The 18157-nt window shown below is 43.7% G+C and overlaps 1 protein-coding gene and 1 pseudogene across 3 annotated transcripts in view; both read left to right on the top strand.

The window, feature by feature from the left end:
- Positions 1-18157, top strand: part of fam135b (family with sequence similarity 135 member B) — a 401595-nt gene that overhangs the window by 261499 nt on the left and 121939 nt on the right. The gene's annotated exons all lie outside the window — the stretch shown is intronic.
- LOC145347167 (U2 spliceosomal RNA) lies at positions 12018-12185 on the top strand (annotated as a pseudogene).

Below are 18157 nucleotides of genomic sequence, written 5' to 3'. Positions count from 1 at the left end.
TGAATACAATTTTCATCATCTGCCATGGTGGGATTCGAACCTGGATCCCTAAAGCATTACTCTGGATCCCTGGTTAGTCCCGTTATAATTCCACTGTAACACTGCTTCCCCTAATCAAAGAAATAATTGCCTCTCTTTCTCATGCTCTCCCTCTCACTCTCTCTCTTTTTATTTTATTATTAATGCCTCATGCACTATGATGAGGAGAAAGTTGCAAAGAAGTATTGATAGTTTAAGTGAGTGGACAAAGCTGCGACAGGTGATGTTTAGTGTGGAGAAATGTGAAGTTATCTAATTTGGACACATGAACTAAAGCTTGCCCAACAACTAGTTCTGAATGAGCCATAACTCCATTCAGCTAAACACTAGAAACAACCTCCTATCCCTGTCACAATGTTGGCCTCTGACCAATGTCATATGAGCTAACTAGCCATGGAAATTCTCAGTCTAGGCTAGTGGTGGACAACCTACAGCTCAGGGACCGTGTGTGGCCCATGGGACATTTTGTAAACCTTTGCCCATGCGTATTGTTGCCACTTTCTGCTGACTTCCATCCATGTAGTTTTTCTCCAACCTTTCCAACTTATATGACTAAAATGAAACACGTAAAACAAGGGCACTTGAAGTGAGCTGCCAGCTGGTAACACACAACAACATTGACTGTGAAACCTATGCACTCCCTCTGTGTCCAATCAAAGCATAAATATTTCTCTTGCTTTCACCATTTGAAGTTGATGGTTCTATTTATATGTAAATGATTAAGCATTTTCTATAACTCATTATGAAAGTAAATTAAAAGAGTGAGGTCAAGAATGGAGATTGGAGATAAAAGGGTGCGGGAAAAAGTGAGAATGGGGATTGGAGGTAAAAGGGTCCGGGAAAGAGCAAGAGTGGAGAATGGAAGAAAAACAGCGCGGGAAAGAGCAAGAGTGGAGATTGGAAGTAAAACGGCGCGGGAAAGAGCAAGAGTGGAGAATGGAAGTAAAACAGCGCGGGAAAGAGCAAGAGTGGAGAATGGAAGTAAAACAGCGCGGGAAAGAGCGAGAGTGGAGATTGGAAGTAAAACAGCGCGGGAAAGAGCGAGAGTGGAGATTGGAAGTAAAACGGCGCGGGAAAGAGCGAGAGTGGAGAATGGAGGTAAAAGGGCGCAGGAAAGAGCGAGAGTGGAGATTGGAGGCAAAACGGCGCGGGAAAGAGCGAGAATGGAGATTGGGGGTGAAAGGGTGCCCCCCCCCCCACCCCCCTTTCACCCCCAAAAGGAAAAGAGTGAGGCCAAGACCAAGAGTGGATCCTGGGGGTAAAATGGTGCGATAAAGAGCGAGAATGGTGATTGGAGATAAAGGAATGTGAGAAGGAGCAAGACTGAGAGCAGAGTGATTGGTAGCTGATTATTTTATTTGTTTTTCTCATTTATCTTAAATACTTTCACAATTTATTGCTAACTGTAAGAGCAAAGAACAGTGCAGCACCGGAGCAGGCTCTTTGGTCCACAAAGCCAGCACTGATCACGTTATCCTATCTAGACCAAACGCTTATATCTCTCTATTCCCCACCTATTCATGTGTCTATCCAGGTAAGTCATAAATGTCGCTAATGTGTCTGCCTCAGCCAGCTCACTAGGCAGAGCATTCCAGACCACAACCTGTGTAAAAAACTTCCCCTGCACACTTCTACTGAACCTTCCTCACCCCCCCTCCCCCACCTTGCCTCTTGTAATTGTGATTTTTGCCCTGGGAAAAAGCTTCCAACTGTTCACCTTATCTATGCTCCTCGTAATTTTATAAACTTCCATCAGGTCGCCCCCGAGCCTCCATCTTTCCAGTTTATACAATCTCTCCTCATAACTTGTACCCTCTATACCACGCAGCATCCTGGTAAACCTTGTCTGAATTCCCTCCAAAGCCTCCACATCGTTCTGGTAACGTGGGGGCCCTTGATCCCATGTGATTTAACCTTTTGCACCAGCCAGCCATGAGAGACCTTGTCAAATGCTTAACTAAAGTCCATGCAGACAACATCCATGGCCCTTCCCTCTTCAATCATTTTTGTCACCTCCTCAAATTAGTGAGACATGACCTCCCTCATACAAAATCATGTCTGTCGCAAATAAGACCATTTGGTTCCAAATGTGTATAGATCCTATCCCTAAGAATCTTTTCCAACAATTTTACAATCACTGATGTCAACCACACTGGCCTATAATTACCTGGGTTATCCTTGCTATCCTTCTTAAATAATGGGGCAATGTTGGCTACCCTCCAATCCTCTAGGACCTCATCTGTAGCCAATGAGGAAAGTAAAGATTTCTGTTCAAGGTCCAGCAATTTCATCTTTTATCTCCCTCAGTAATCTGGGATAGATGTGATCTGGCCCAGGGGATTTGTCTACCTTAATGCTTTTTAATACACCTAACACTTCCTTGTAATGATCTTGCTCTAGAGGGTTTATATATCCCTCCAAGACACCATCAATCAACATATCCCTCTCCTTTGTGAATACCAATGCAAAGTACCCATTAAGATCTCACCCACTTCCTTTGGTTCTTTAGATAATCTCCCTTCTTTGTCCATGAGTGGACCAATTCTTTCTCTAGCTACCCTCCTGTTCCTAATATATGTACAAAATGCCTTGGGATTTTCCTTAATCCTATCAGCCAAGGACATTTTGTGACTCCCTTTTTGCCCTCCTAAGTCCCTGTTTGAGTTCTTTTCTGTTTTCCCTATATTCTTCAAGTGCTTCATCTGTTTTTAGTTGCTTAGACCTCATGTATGCATCCTTTTTCTTTTTGCCTTGACTCAATTTTCCTGGTCATCCATGGTAAGGTTTTCTTCTTAGCGTTTATGACAGCAGTTGTGAAGGTTATTAACAGCAGTAGGGGTTATCAATGCAAATAAATAAATGTAAATAAATATGAATAAATAAAAGTAAAATAAATACCAGAAGCACATTTCTATGTACTTAATAAAATGTTTCATTGCAGCTGGCCCTTACTTTGTTAAGCACAGTGCAAATTGTAATAAATGTAAGGTGAGTGTAAATATTTCTCCCACTTGAAGTTGATGACAGTTCTATTAATAAATGAACAATTTAATATTTTTCTGCAGCTCATTATAAAATATATCATGTGGAATACATGTATTCAATCTTATTCATGAATCTTTGTTAAGTGCACATCACCAAGTTCAACTTTGCTGCCCCCTGAAAAGGAGGATCATACAGCCTACTCACGAGTCAAGGTTGCGCATCACTGGATAAGACTGTCATTAATTCACAGCAAATGGAAGTTCTTGGCAATTGTTTTTTAATAAAAGCTTTGCTTATCAACAGGCTGTCATTTTTAAACATTTACTTGATAGAAATATCTATTAAGACTTTATTTGTTGTTCATTCATTGAGTGTGGGCATTGCAGGGAAGGACTGCATTCATTGCAGAGCTGTTTTTTAAACTGCTATATTCTGAATAGTGTAGGTAGGTCTATATGTTGTTAGGTAAGGAGGTCTAGGTTTTTGACCCAGTGACAATGATGGAATGTCAACTACGTTCCAAGTCAGGAAGATACATGCCTTGGAGGGAAACTTGGAGGATGTTGGTGTTCCCACATCTGCTACCCTTGCCTTCTGGATGATAATTGCATATTAATTGTGCTCAACTGTAGATAGGCAGTGAGCACTAAATGGGGATTGACATGCTGTTAGAAACAGATAATGACTTAAACTATGGTTGTAAGGTTTGCGATGTTTGCTTGTAATCAGGTAATGTAAATAAGTGCTTATGGAAGTGTGTATAGATTGGCTCCAGTTATATCTTTCTTCAATTGGTTTTCCGGAATGGAACATTGGATGTTAAAGATCGGCTGTTTGGGATATGCTGCCAAAGAAGGCTTTTATATTAGATACTTCACAAGCAAAGATTCCTTGTTTTGTTATTTCTGAATGTGGTTGTCCCTGGCTGGGCCTGCATTTGTTACCCATCCCTGAAGGCATTTTAAAAAAGTCATTCACACTGTTCTGGAGTCACATGTAGGCCAGACCAGGTAAGGATGGCAGATTTCCTTTCTGAAAGGATATTCGTGAACCTGATGGGTTTTTAGACAATTGAAGATGGTTTCCTGGACGTCATTACACTTTTGATTCCAGATTTTTATTGAATTCACATTTCATCATCTGCCATGGTGGAATTTGAACCCGTGAACACTATCCTAGGTTTTCTGATTATTAATCCAGTGACAGTATATCTGCACAATCGCCACTAAACCTCCTTAAAGTTTATTTATTCATTACAGGTAGGTTTACTTTCACATTGCAATGAAGTTGCTATGAAAATCCCCAAGTCGCCACACTCCAGCGCCTGCTTGGATACACTGAGGCAGAATCCAGCATGGCCAATGCACCTAATCTTTCCTCCCATCTTTGGACTATGGGAGGAAACCGGAACACCCGGAGGACGCCCACACAGAAACAAATCTGTCACAGGAAATATTGTAAAATGTCTCACAGCACCAGGTTAACGTCCAATAGGTTTATTTGGTAGCACAAGCTTTTGGAGCACTGCCCCTTCATCAGGTGAGTTTTCACCCGATGAAGCAGCAGTGCTGCAAAAGCTCGTGCTACCATATAAACCTGTTGGACTTTAACCTGGTGCTGTGAGACTTCCTTACTGTGCCCACCCCAGTCCAATGCTGGCATCTCCACATCATAAGAAGTATTGGTGAGAGCTTCAGTAAGGTAGACTGCTGCACACTCCAATCCTTTGGTGGAATTCACAGGACAATTAACTGCATGACTGAATGACTGTGCAACACAAACTCCACACAGACAGTGACCCAAGCCGGAAATTGAACCTGGGTCCCTAGCCTGTGTGGCAGCAGTGCTAACCACTGTGCCGCCGTGCAACCCCTTGCAACTACAATAAGGCATCAACATTATTGGATCTAAATGTGCTGCAAACTTCTTGCTATATTCATGGTGCATCTCTGATGTTTGTTATTATTATGGTGCAGAAATTTCAGCAAGGTGTGATGTGACTGATTTTGTTCATTATTTCGAACATTATGCCAGCTCCAAAAATGGCAAAAATTACTTTGGCGCAGGATCGATACAATAGTCGTGCTGCCTTTACATTCACCCTCTCTTTGATATTGCACAGGCATGCAGTCATGCAGTTAATTGTCCTGTGAATTCCACCAAAGGATAGGAGTGCGCAGCAGTCTACCTTACTAAAACTCTCACCAATGTTTCCTAAGAAGTGAATCCTGGCCCATTGTACACGGAAGCTTTGACAAGAAGTGAGTGTGCGCAGAGACACATGTTCTGTACGGTTGTTTAAACAGTTGCCATAACACCTGCAAGCGTATTGTTCAAAGACGCAATTAAGTGCTAGTTGGAAGTGTTTTTTGGTTCTGTTAAGATTACACATTGTCTCCACTGGCAATCTGTTCCTAATTGATGTTTTGCAAATCTTTTAATCTGCATGTTGTCGTTGTAGTGTCTTTCTTATGGCTGTTAGTAACTGATAATCATCCCCAAGTGTCCACTTCTCTTTTGTTTAACCATAAGGATCACTGATCAACTGTTCAATTTTATTTAAAAAAGGGCCCTTCGACATAACTCAAAAATATGTCAAAATGCTCCCTTGAAAATTAATTACTCTGAACTGGAGTGAGTGCACAGTAAGATCCCACGAGCAGGAATGAAATCAATGACCAGTTGTCCTGCTTTACTGTGGTTGGTGTTGATTGATGACTTGGACACTGTGTAAGAAAACGGAGGTCAGTACCTTGACATATTTGCTCCTGTCTATCTCACATTTCTTTTTTGTATCCTTTCATGCGCTCTCTGAGATCACCTTGCCCATGATACCAACCTGCTCTACTGACCTCATTTTCAAAGTTGCTGTGCACCCAGTTTCACTTTCTTTCTGAACCCTACGCGAAATGATATTGCATTGTCTGTATTCCCTTTCTGCTTCCCAACCTTTCTTCCTGCATTGTTTGAACCTGGAAGAAAATTTTCCTTGAAGTTATTTATATTTATTAAATCCCACCCATCTATCCTTTGGACCACAATTCAGCATGTCATTTCTGCATCTGCTGGTCTGTTAATCACACCCTCTGTCATAGAGTCATAGAGGTTTACAGCATGAAAACAGGCCCTTCGGCCCAACTTGTCCATGCCACCCCTTTGTTTAACCCATAAGCTAGTCGCAATTGCCCACATTTGGCCCATTATCCTTCTATACCCATCTTACCTGTGTAACTGTCAAAACACTTTTTAAAAGACAAAATTGTACCCGCCTCTGCTACTACCTCTGGCAGCTTGTTCCAGACACTCATCACCTCTGTGAGTGCAAACTGCTGTTTTGTACCTCTTCCCTCTCACCTTAAACCTACGCCCTTTAGTTTTAAACTCCCCTTCCTTTGGGAAACAATATTGACTATCTAGCTGATCTATGTCCCTCATTATTTATAGACTCTACAAGGTCACCCCTAAGTCTCCTACATGCCAGAGAAAAAAGTTCCAGTCTATCCAGCCTCTCTTTATAGCTCAAACCATCAAGTCCAGGGAGCAACCTAGTAAATCTTTTCTGCACTCTTCCGAGCTCAATAATGTCTTTCCATAAAAGGGTGACCAGACTGTACATAGTATTCCAAGTGTGGCTTTACCAATGTATTGTACAACTTCAACAAGACGTTCCAACTCCTGTATTCAGTGTTCTGATCAATGAAACCAAACATGCTGAATGCCTTCTTCACCACTCTGTCCACCTGTGACTCCACTTTCAAGGAGCTATGAACCTGTACCCCTCGATCTCTTTGTTCTATAACTCTCCTCAATGCCCCACCATTAACTGAGTAATTCCTGCCCTGGTTCGATCGACCAAAATGCATCACCTCACATTTATCTAAATTACACTCCATCTGCCATTCATCAGTCTACAGGCCCAATTGATCAAGATCCCGTTGCAATCAGAGGTAACCTTCCGTAAGACCATAAGACAAAGGAGCAGAATTAGGCCACTTGGCCAATGAAGTCTGCTCTGTCATTCAATCAAGGATGATACTTTTCTCATCCCCATTCTCCTGCCTTTTCATCATAACCCTTGATCTCCTTATTAACCTATCTATCTCTGTCTTAAAGACACTCAATATAAGACCATAAAATATAGGAGCAGAATTTGGACAACAGGAGCAGAATGTTGACTGTCCACTATGCCACCAATCTTGTTGTCATCTACAAACTTACTAACCATGCTGACTAAATTCTTATCCAAATCATTAATATAAATGATAAATAACAATGGACCCAGCACCGATCCCTGAGGCACACCACTGGTCACAGGCCTCCAGTTTGAAAAACAACCTTCTACAACCACCCTCCGTCTTCTGTCATCAAGCCAATTTTGTATCCATTTGGCTACCTCCCCCTGGATCCCGTGAGATTTAACTTTATGCAACAACTTACCATGTAGTACCTTGTCAAAGGCCTTGTTAAAGTTCATGTAGACAACATCAACTGCACTGGCCTCATGTATCTTCTTGGTTACCCCGTCAAAAAACTCAATCAAATTTGTGATTTTTCCATTCACAAAACCATCCTGACTATCCCGAATCAGTTCTTGTGTCTGAAAATGCCTGTAGATCCTGCCACTCAAAATACCTTCTAAAAGCTTACCCACCACAGATGTGAGGCTTACTGGCCTGTAGTTCCTGGGCTTTTCCCTGCAGCTGTCCTTAAACAAAGGCACATTTGTCATCCTCCAATCTTCAGGCACCTCACCTGTGACTACCGACGATTCAAATATTTTTGCTAGGGGACCTACAATTTCCTCCTAGCCTCTCACAATGTCCTGGGATACACTTCATCAGGTCTGGGGGATTTATCAACATTGATGTGCTTTAAGAATTCCAGCACCATCTCCTCTCCTTGTTAATCCTTAAGAGGTCCTATTCTCTCCCGAATTACTCTTTTGGCCTTCATATATTTGTAGAAGCTCTTTGGATTTTCCTTTGCCTTATCTGCCAAAACAATCTCATGTCCCCTTTTTTGCCCTCCTGATTTCTCTCTTAACTGTACTCCTACACCCCCTATACTCTTCAAGGGATTTGCTTGATCTCAGCTGCCTATGCATGTCATGTGACTCCTCCTTCTTCTTGACCAGGACCTCAATATCCCGAGTAATCCAGGGTTCCCTACTTCTACCAGCCTTACTCTTCATTCTAAGAGGAATGTGCTTACACTGAACCCTGGTTAACACACTTTTGAAAGCCTCCCAATTACCAGATGTCTCTTTGCCTTCCCACAGACTCCTCCAATTAACTGTTGAAAGTTCCTGCCTGATACCATCAAAATTGGCATTGCCCCAATTTAGAATTTTAACTTTTGGGTCAGACCTATCATTCTCCATAGCTATCTTAAAACGAATGGAATTATGGTCACTGGTCCTAAAGTGATCCCTCACGAATACTTCTGTTACCTGCCCTTCCTTATTTCCCAAGAGGAGGTCAAGTTTTGCCCATCTCTAGTTGGACTATCCACATCCTGAATGAGAAATTCCTCCTGAATATACTCAACAAATTTCTCTCCCTCCAACCCTCTAATATTATGGCTGTCCCACTCAATGTTGGGAACGTTAAAATTCCCTATTTTACCACTCTATTTTTCTTGAAGCTATTTGTAATCTCCTTAGATATTTGCTGCTCAATTTCCCACCGACTATATGGGAGCCTATAATACAACCATATCAAATAATTTCCCCCCTTCTTATTTTTCAGTTCACCCCATATAGATTCAGTGGGCGAACCCTCTGATATATCTCCTCTCAGTACTGACATAATCAAAAGTAAAACTTCCCCTCCTCTCTCTTACCTCCTGTTCTATCTTTCTGATAACATCTGTACCCTGGAACAATGAGCTGCCAGTCCTGTCCCTCCCTTAGCCATGTTTCAGTAATTGCTACAATATCCCAGTCTCATGTACCCATCCATATCCTGAGTTCATCAGCCTTGCCCGTCAGGCCTCTTGCATTGAAATAAATGCAGTTTAATCTGGACTTCACTTGCTCTCTGTCTTGTTTTTGCCTGATTTGTCCAATACTAGGAATACTGACACTGCCTTTACTATTTAATGTGCTTTCTTTAACTTCTATGCTGTCCTCAACTTCCTTTTCTGTCTCCCCACAGCATTGGGTACCACCTCCCCGTCAAGCTTGTTCAAACCCTCCCAAGTGGCTCTAGCAAATCTCCTCGCCAGGATATTGGTCCCTCTTGAACAAGTCAGCTCTTCCCCAGAAGAGATCCTAACGATCCAAAAATCTAAATCCCTGTTCCCTGCACCAGCTCTCAAGCCATGCGTTTGTCTGCCTAATCTTCCTATTCCTATTCTCACTAGCACATGGCACCGGTAGTAATCCAGAAATTACTAGCTTTGAGGTCCTGTACTTTAGCCTTCTGCCTAACTCTCTATATTCACACTTCAAGACCTCATCATTTTTCCTACCTATGTCATTGGTACCAATATGTACAATGACTTCTGGGTACTCACCCTCCCCCTTAAGAATGTCCTGCAATTGCTGAGAGACATCCTTGACCCTGGCACCAGGGAGGCAACACACCATCCCGGAGTTTCGATTGCAGCCACAGAACCGCCTGTGTGTGCCTCTAACTAGCGAATCCCTTATTACTACTGCTCACTTGCTGTTTGCCCAACCCTGCTCTACAGCAGAATCAGGTATAGTGCCACACAGGCCTGGCTGCTGCTGGTATCTTCCCCTGACAGGCCATCTCCCTCAACAGTATCCAAAACAGTATTCCAATTTGAAAGAGGAATAGCCACAGGAGACTCCTATTTACCTGCCTGCCTCTCCTGGCAGTCACCCATCTAGCTGACTGAAACAGTGAAGTGACAACCTCCCTGTAACTAGTGTCTATTACATTCTCTGCCACCTGTACGATCTGCAGTATGTCCATCTGCTGCTCCAATCAAACAGTACACTCTGTGGGGAAGCTGCAACTGGACACACTTCCTGCAGACAAGGTTGTCAGGGAGACTAGATTGCTCCCTAATTTCACACATCTGGCAGGAGGAGCATATCACTGCCCTAAATGCCATACTACCCTTATAAAGGTAAAAGGATGAAAGAATCTCAACTCACCTTGCCTCTGCTTGTGGTCATCCAGTGACTTTTTTTTGATTAGCAGAGGAGGTAGGGAGGGAAACACTGAAGTAGTATTTGGGGTTTAACTGTCCCTTTACAACAGCTCCTCCACAAACCACCTTCTGGTAGCAGTGACTGTGCCTATGCAAAAATCTTAGCTGAAACAGCCAATCAGCATCGCTGTGCTGCTGCCCTCACCTGGACACTTGCATTCATATGAAGATGGAGGGTGTTTTCTGGAGGTCCACCTTCTTGACTGCGCCTATGCACCATCTTCACTGCCATTGAAATCATTGCTCTGTCTCACCCGAGACATCCTCTGGTGTATACCCTTCACCTTCACTTCCTGAAGTGCAAGGATCCGAAAACCTATGGCAGCCAACTGATTTAACCATGCACTAGTACATCTGGCTGGGCAATACGCATTGTTCTTCATTGCTAAACTATCACTGTTCACAATTCAGTCTCATATCAAAGGTAACGCCTGGCTCCTCTGCATCACAAGTGTTATTAAATCTACCGCTGAGCCTTCTTTACCCTCACCTCCAACAATAAGGACAAGGAAGTCAAGGATTCTTTATCATAAAGGTTGAGATAATTCATTCAGCTGTAACTGCCACCTTCCTCCCTTCACCTAGCTCAATAGGAAATATTCTGCCTATTAGTTATCACTATCCCAGCTCCTAATGCAGACCTTTCTTCAAATACTTTTCCATCTCCTGCCTAATCTTTTGTCATAGAATCATAGAATCCCGACAGTGCAGAAAGAGGCCATTCGACCCATCGAGTCTGCACTGACTATAATCCCATCCAGGCCCTATCCCCATAACCCCATGCATTTACGCAAGCTAGTCCCCCTGACACACGGAGACAATTTATCATGGCCAATCCACCCAACCTGCACATCTTCTGACTGTGGGAGGAAACCCATGCAGACACAGGGAGAATGTGGAAACTCGACACAGACAATGACCCAAACCAGGAATCGAACCTGGGTCCCTGGCGCTGTGAGGCAGCAGTGCTAACCGCCATGTCAGCTTATACCGTGCAAGAGACCAATGTATTGCTCTCTCAACCCTACCCTGATTAAATTTGCCAACTTCCCTTCCCTCACAACTCTCTTTTCCCTACAAGTCTCTCATGATTAATCCTTTCTTCAAAATATTGACCCTTAAACATTCCCTTCTGTCGCCCTCCAGAATCTAAGAAAGTGGTGTCCCATCTCCAATCTCCATGTCCTCTGCTGGGTCCTTGAATCTGTTGTCATCTCCCAAATTTGTACCCATTTGTCCTGCCAATTCCAATCGTGAATCCCTCTAATCAGATTTCTGGCACCATGCCATGGTACCGAAGAACCTTTCATCAGAGTCAGAATTGACATTCCCATTAGCTCACGATAGAGCCATGAGTTTCTTTTTAAGTTGAGAAGAAAGTTAAAGGAAAACATTTAAAATCTTGAAGAAAGCGCCAACTAGTGTCCGTATGTCCAGTAACTCCAACGTAATTTTTGGAACTGGATCAAAGTCCTGCAGGGAAGTGCAGTTAATGGGAACTTCCAATGGTGAGGTTACGGCCTGTTTCCAGCAAAATGTTTATAAAACTTATACAAATGATTGTGAAAATTCATTGCGCTGAATGCAGTTTGTTCTTGAAAGATCACCATCTTTTTGTATCGGTTATGCTGATGCAAGTGGAACAGGCAGAGCAAGATCGAGCAGAATCTCCGCACCACTGCATACAAGGTGGTTGTAGAATAGCTATGTATTGCCAGTAGGAAACTACATTTTCCGGTAGACAAGTTCATGATAGAGTACTCTCCTCAAACACTGCTCAAGGCTGAGAGCGGAATTCTTTAATTTACTGAATCGCTTCTCGGCCTTTTGGCTAAGATCAAGTGTAGTATTGACATGCTGTACTTGGTTGAAGTCATTAGATTACATTTTAGCTTCACATGAAGCAATTTTTAAAAGCGGCATCTGGGCCTTTTGGTTAAGATGCAAATGAGATCAAGTCTTGGAGGAGGAGCCATACCTACTCCAATCAGCTTGGATCATGTAGATCAAGCCCAAGACAGGAGTTGAGAGCCCTGTCTTATCAGCTTGGATCGGGAATGTCTCAACTTGTTGGGACTCTGAATTTACAGGTTTTTAAAATCTGTTGAAATTATATAATAGGTAACCCGTGTAGCGTGATAACTTTTCATTAGGTTAAAGTTTGCAAGTTTACTTATTAGTGTCACAAGTAGGTTTACATTGTAAGTTACTGTGAAAATCCCCTGGTTGCTACTCTCCACCCTGTTTGGGTACACTGAGGGAGGATTAGCATAGCTAATACACCTAATCAGCACATGAGAGGAAACCGGAGCACCTGGAGAAAACCCATGCAGACGGATAGTGACCCAAGCCGGCAATCGAACCTGTGTCTCTGGTGCTGTGAGGCAGCCGTACGAATCAGTGTGGCTCCTTTGTCAGTATGTTCCGAGCCTGTAATCTCCGCCATCGAGAGGGACAAGGGCAGACACGTGGAACAGTTCCTTCAAGCCACACAGCGTCCTGACTTGAAACTAAATTGCTGTTCCTTCACTGCCACTCAGACTAAATCCTGGAACTCCCATCCTAACAGCGCTGTGGGTGTACCAACACACATAAACTGCAGCAGTTCATAAAGATGACAGACTGTTAACTTCTCAAAGATAATTAGGGAGGTGTGATTATAGCCAATGATGCTCACACTTCAGGAAAGACTAAATAAATAAATGGTTTGTTTTTAAAAAGATATTGGCCAGGATTCTCCCAAAAAAATTCAAATGCCCAAAGGGCAGGAAAATGGGAGTAATTCCTGCCAGTCTTTAGCGTACTTACCAGAATGAATCTCTGACACTTGGACTGCAGAGTGCCTCAGCCGGATTCACTTTGAAAAGTGGAAGTGGGTGGGGCCTATTCGTGCCCAAGAGGCCGGCAGCACAGTGCTGAGGCAACCATCGCTGATCTCCTGATCATTGGCCTCCAATCCCCTCCCTGTTTGACAGTCCAGACCCACCCCATCCTGATGCCAGCCCCAGTATATCTCATTCACTCCCTCTCCCACCAGTCGTTTTGCAGAGTGGCAGCCGGTCCCCCACCCCCCCCTTCACCCCCCACCACCAATTGTGCCAGTAGGCCCCAGCCCCATGAGCTGCCTGGTGCCCAAGGGCATTGCCAAGGTGCCCAGTGGGCAGTGCCAGTTTAACCCCAGGGCAATGCCAAGGTGCAGTCTGGCATTGCCCAGAGGGCCCTTGCCCCTTACCTCTCGGGGGAGGCTGAATGGCCTCTGTTCCCTTCAGCAGGGTGGGATGCCTCTTCGCTGTTAGTGGGGAGCAGTTGTAAATGCTGCTGGCGTAAATCATTCCCGGCGGGGGAGGGAGGTGTTAGCAGGCCTGGAGAAAACCACCCTAGGTCCACTGATCATATGGAAATGCAAATTTCCACTAGATAATCAGCTCCATGCAGATTCCCGGTCTAGCGTTGATGACGCTAAAAACTTAGCCAGGGAGATGTATGGAGGCCAAGGCACCCAGCGTGAATCCTGCTACTGAAGAATATAGTGGGCTGCCACCATTTTGTTGTTTCCTGTAACTGTGTTTTTGCAATGGCTGGGATTGCTTTTATAGACTTGACATGTCTTCCTCTGTCTTTTGCAATAATTTTGCTCTGCAGAGAGTTTAAACTTGCAGCTACTTCACTCAGGGATCCTGTTTGATCGCCAGTTAATGGGCCAAAGATGGCAGGTTTAGTGGATTGGCCATGTCAAATTATCCCTTAGTGTCCCAAGATGTGTAGGTGAGATGGATTAGTCATGGTAAATTTGTGGGGTTACAGAGACAGGGTGGGAAAATGACCTGTGTAAGATACTCTGTCAGAAAGTTAGTGCAGACTCAGTGGGCTGAATGGCCACTTCTGCAATATAGGGATTCTGTGATTCCATGAAACTGTAACAGCTGCAGACCTACCATCAGAAGTTTGTTCCAAACCATGAGGCTTCACTCATTTAAAATGTCTCTATTATTTTTCTGTGACTGCAGTACTGCAGAGTGGTTTATATTTCTAAGCTGGCCGCCTTGATTTAATTTAGAAAGTTGGAGGAAATGCTTTCTTCTGAACTCAAAGATTGCCAGCGTGAAGATTTCCATCTTGTGGGAGGTGGGTGATGGATGCTGGTATAAAGGAAAGTAACAAATCTAATTTAATTGAGCCCTGGTGAATTGGGGAATGGTATAAAACGAGAATGCATCTGAGAACGATTGTGTTATTCCGTCATGAAGAGAAGTACTGCACCACTGGGAGCAGAAGGGAAAATTATTTTTCCTCTACCTTAAAGCTCCAATTTTCTGCCCCTCAATCCTGTCCTGAGTCATCTGCCATTTAATGAGATCATAGAAGTGCTTATGATTTTTACTCCAAATGATGATTGCTTGTCCTTCCCTGCTAACCTGATTTGATTGAATATTTTCCACAGGCTTATTCATGCCTGCCTCATAGGGCATCCTGCAAACAGTCCAAGTAATCCACCCCTTGCAGTACCAAGAGAAACTGATCTGGTGCAAGTCAACTTATTAAATTGCACCTGCTAATAAGGCATAGAGTAGCAGGAGAGAGGTCAATTTGTGAGATTGTCCAAACTTCCAGCCCTTGGGCAATGGACTTGATAAATGTTTAATGAGGTTCAACTCCTGATCACTATTTTAGGATCCTTATTGAAATGTATGATGGAGAGGCGATGGCCTAGTGGTATTATCTCCAGACGACTAATCCAGAAACTCAGCTAATGTTCTGGGGACCCGGGGTTCGAATCCCGCCACGGCAGATGGTGGAATTTGAATTCAATAAAAGAATATGGAATTAAGATGAGCATGAAACCATTGTCGATTGTCGGAAAAACCCATCTGGTTCACTGATGTTCTTACCTGGTCTGAAGTCAGCTACATGTAACTCCAGAGCCACAGCAATGTGGTTGACTCTCAACTGCCCTCCAAAGGGCAACTAAGGATGGGCAATAAATGCAGGCCAGCCAGTGACAGCCATGTCGCATGAATGAATAGAAAGAAATGCCCAGATGCAAGTAGGCCATTGTCTAACTAAGCTGTGGTTACACCACGTCCTGCTGACGAGGCCTAACCTTCGTCTTCACTGCCACTGACACAAAATAATTGTCCGGGGATATTCATACAAGACAGTCAAACAAGGAGGTTTGTACTCTCATGCTGCACCCTACCCAATCTCTTTTAACGACTTTTGCTGGATTGCCCTTTGTACACTCTTCCAAATAGCCCCACCTCATTCCCGACAGACAGGACAATGGATGAGGAGCCATCACTGTGGGAGGGTAGGCAGGGCTGTCAAAACTGCACATCAGCACAAGGCAGGACTGTTAGGAAAGCGAGCAGAGGGGGAAAACAAAGAACAAAAAAGCCAAAACAATCGATTGAACCAAAAATTAGCATAAACCCTGTTTAAAAATAGCATGGCTTTCTTTACTGCATTTTACAAATGTCACATTCAAATAGCGGGAGTGATTTCTGAAGGAGATCAGAGACACAAGTTCTTTGAAGTTGACCTGTTTAAAAAAAATTGTCACTTTGATCACACAAATCAGGTCATCTGACATGATTACTTCCTGCATGAATAATCAGAGAAAACTTGCAAAAGCGAGATTAAGCAGATGTGATAAAGATGCCTTGCAGTAAGAATCTTTTGAGGTAGCTCATTCATTAAAAGTATTGAATTATCCAGCAAGTCTGCATCAAACGTTTCTGCTGCAGGAGCGGATAAATCGTTATTGTCTTGTATTTTTAAAGTTTATTTGTTAGTGTCACAAGTAGGCTTACATTAACACTGCAATGAAGTTACTGTGAAAATTGCCTAGTCACTACACTCCAGCACGTGGCCAATCTGCAGCTTGGGACCGTGAGAGGAAACCAAAGCGCCTGGAGGAAACCCACGAAGAATGTGCAGACACTACACAGACAATTACCCAAGCCGGGAATCAAACACAGGACCCTAGCGCTGTGAGGTCCTGGGTTTGACTGTGCTGTCTTTTACTATCTTCCCTGAACCACTGTGCTGTCTTTTACTATCTTCACTGTGCTGTCTTTTACTACGTGCTATCTTTTACTATCATTCCACTGTGCTGTGTTTTACTATCTTCCCTGAGTATTAAAAATGCATCCACCTCTACTTTTCCACTTAAATTCCAGTGGATTGTCTGCAACAGTACTCGAGTTTTGTAAGGATAAGAGCATTCTTCTTAGGCAGTGCCTTGGGATTGAGGATGACTTGCTTTCTAGTTTGATAGGTTCTGAAATGAGGGGTTTGTAGTACAAAGAGATTTCGGCCTATATTCTCTGGAATTTAGAAGAATGAGGGGAGATCAAATTGAGGTATGGATAAGGTAGACGCTTCCTCTTATGAGGCATTCCAGGACAAGAGGTCATTGTCTTAGGATAAGGGGTAGCAAATATGAAACAGAGTTGAGGAAAAACTACTTCTCCCAAATGATTGCGAATACATGGAATTCGCTACCCCAAAATGCGATGGGTGCTGAGACAGTGAGTAAATTTAAGGAGGAGTTAGATTTTTAATTGGTAATGGGTTGAAAGGTTGTGGGGAGAAGGCAGGAAAACTGGGATGAGGAGCATATCAGTCATGATAGAATGGCGGAGCAGACTCGATGGGTCGAATGACCTAATTCTGCTCCTATATCTTATGACATGGACGATAAGTCCAGTGGGAGATCTGCAGAATCTAGGGAGCAGTTAGAGCTTGGAAGGTTGGAGTTGTAATGTAGGGGAATTCAATTCTTCACAGGACAATCTTTTTTTATCCCCTTCTGTCTATGCACTGTGTATATTATCGTTTTTCTAAAACCCCCTCAATTTCAGGTAAATATAATCAATTTCAATATCTTGAGTGAGATTTTTCAGCCTCCCTGCCGTGTGTTTCCTGGCAGCGGTAGGTGGCACATTGTTTGCCAGCAGCGGGATTTTCTGGTCCCACCGCTGTCAATGAAAGTTCCTATTGATGTTACCCCATGCCGCCGGGAAACCCACGGGCGGGGCTGTGCTGCTGGCAGGACCGGAAAATTTCGCCGGGGTGAACAGCCGGAGAATTCTAGCCCTTGTGTGCAGGTTTGGTGCTTTTATACAGTCTGATCCTTGCTGGTCAGTATGTTTACGTCAGATCTCCTGTTCTTAAACCAGTGGGATATTCCCATGTTCCCTAATGGTTAATGGCAGACGAGAGGGGAGAATGTGGTGGAGGATCCAAAAAGCTGACATGAATTAATGATGGGATCATCTGCTACCGCCCTTTATAGCGGGTCACGATTCCTGCCAAAGACAGGTGTGAAACTGATCTGCATTTTGCTAATGAGATGCAGATGTAGACAGACTAGAATACCAACCCGCCCACCCCTCCAGCTTCCCTCCAACCACTCAGTCATATGTGCCGAAGGTGGGAAACTGTCTGGACTAATTTGGCGTGCAAGAGTCTTGGGAAGCTCGCAGAGATAAGGACAAGATGGAGTCTCCCAGCAACCCTGGAACGCCACTTGCAGCATTGGGTGGAGCATCAACAACGTAGAGCTTCTCTGTACAGCGGCGTCCAGGAGGTTGTTGTTCTTGGAAAAGCAACGCGACCCAGGGATCTGAAATTTATCCTGAAACTTGACCCAGAGATGGGAATTTCATCACGAAACGTCACTCAAGGATCAGAAATTCATCCTGAAACTTCACCCAGTGATAAGATATCCTGAAACTTCACCAAAGATGGGGAATTCATCCAGAAGCTTAGCTCAAGAATCGGACCCTCCAGTTGCAGATAGATGGTCCTGTTGACTGGCGAGTGTCGGTTGGGAGATTGGTTAGAGGTGTCAGGGAGGCTGGAGTAAATGTCAGGAAGCAGCAGAATAAAGAGATTGGTGCCTTTTCAGGCTTAGAAGGGGGAGGGGAGGCTGGAGATGCAGAGGAAC

Source organism: Carcharhinus amblyrhynchos, chromosome 8 (genome assembly GCF_965287045.1).
Source record: "Carcharhinus amblyrhynchos chromosome 8, sCarAmb.v2.hapA, whole genome shotgun sequence".
Lineage (NCBI taxonomy): Eukaryota > Metazoa > Chordata > Chondrichthyes > Carcharhiniformes > Carcharhinidae > Carcharhinus > Carcharhinus amblyrhynchos.
This window is presented reverse-complemented; position numbering and strand designations above follow the sequence as displayed.